General features: G+C 47.7%; 1 protein-coding gene across 1 annotated transcript in view; it reads left to right on the plus strand.

The window, feature by feature from the left end:
* The window catches only part of FLT3 (fms related tyrosine kinase 3), a 60,801-nt gene that overhangs the window by 22,601 nt on the left and 37,384 nt on the right, over positions 1-816 (plus strand). The window lies entirely within an intron of this gene.

The raw sequence follows: 816 nt of genomic DNA on the forward strand, positions 1-816 counted from the left end.
TGACCTCCATGCTAACTTGCTATGAGAGTCAGCTGTGTCTGCAGTGGGAGAGCTTCTGTGCTGGATCTCTAGAGCTGTGCTAATCTAGCGTTTGCCTGAGGCTATCCGGCAAATGCCTCAGTGCAGTGCTTGAGCAGGGTGGGTCCCCGGGGATCTACAGGGTGGGCAGAGCGAGCAGTTATGGCTGCTCTCAGTCCTGTCCCCAGGGGCTCTGCCTCACAGAGTCCCAGCAACCTCTGCAAACCTCGGAGAGAAAGCTACCTGCGAGTTCCGACCAAAGCCAGACAGTCCCGCTTCTCCCGTTTGAGTCTGGGTCCCTAGAGACTCTCCCGGATCTGGAGCTCAGAGCCTGAAACTCCCTCCCGATTGAAAACAACAACCGCGCCCTCTGCCGCCAGCCCTCTCCGCGTGCACTCCGCACCTTAGTATTTCACTTCAGCACTGCGCCTCCTCTGAGTCTGGGTATGATATTCTCTTTCCTCCTAGTTGTAGAATATCCACTCAGCCAGCCTTCCTGTGGTTCTGGATGATGTCCGTTTGTCTTTTAGTTGTATTTTTGAAGTCTATTTAAGTCTTTTTAAAATTGATGTTGTACGTTTTTGTTAAGATCTATTATTCTGTCTTTGATAGTATTTCTACTGAGTGGTAACTCAGAAATTCTTTTAATAATATCATCCTTATTTTTCATATCATGAAATAGAGCTGGTGCACATCTTAGAAATGTTACCTTAATAAATTCTCCGTCACTGAGGGCTTTTCCATGCTGAGTATGGAGTGAGCAATACAGTAACTTGCTGATGGTAAATTTGTAGAGCA

The sequence above is a fragment of the Myotis davidii genome, unplaced genomic scaffold (genome assembly GCF_000327345.1).
Source record: "Myotis davidii unplaced genomic scaffold, ASM32734v1 scaffold65, whole genome shotgun sequence".
Taxonomy (NCBI): domain Eukaryota; kingdom Metazoa; phylum Chordata; class Mammalia; order Chiroptera; family Vespertilionidae; genus Myotis; species Myotis davidii.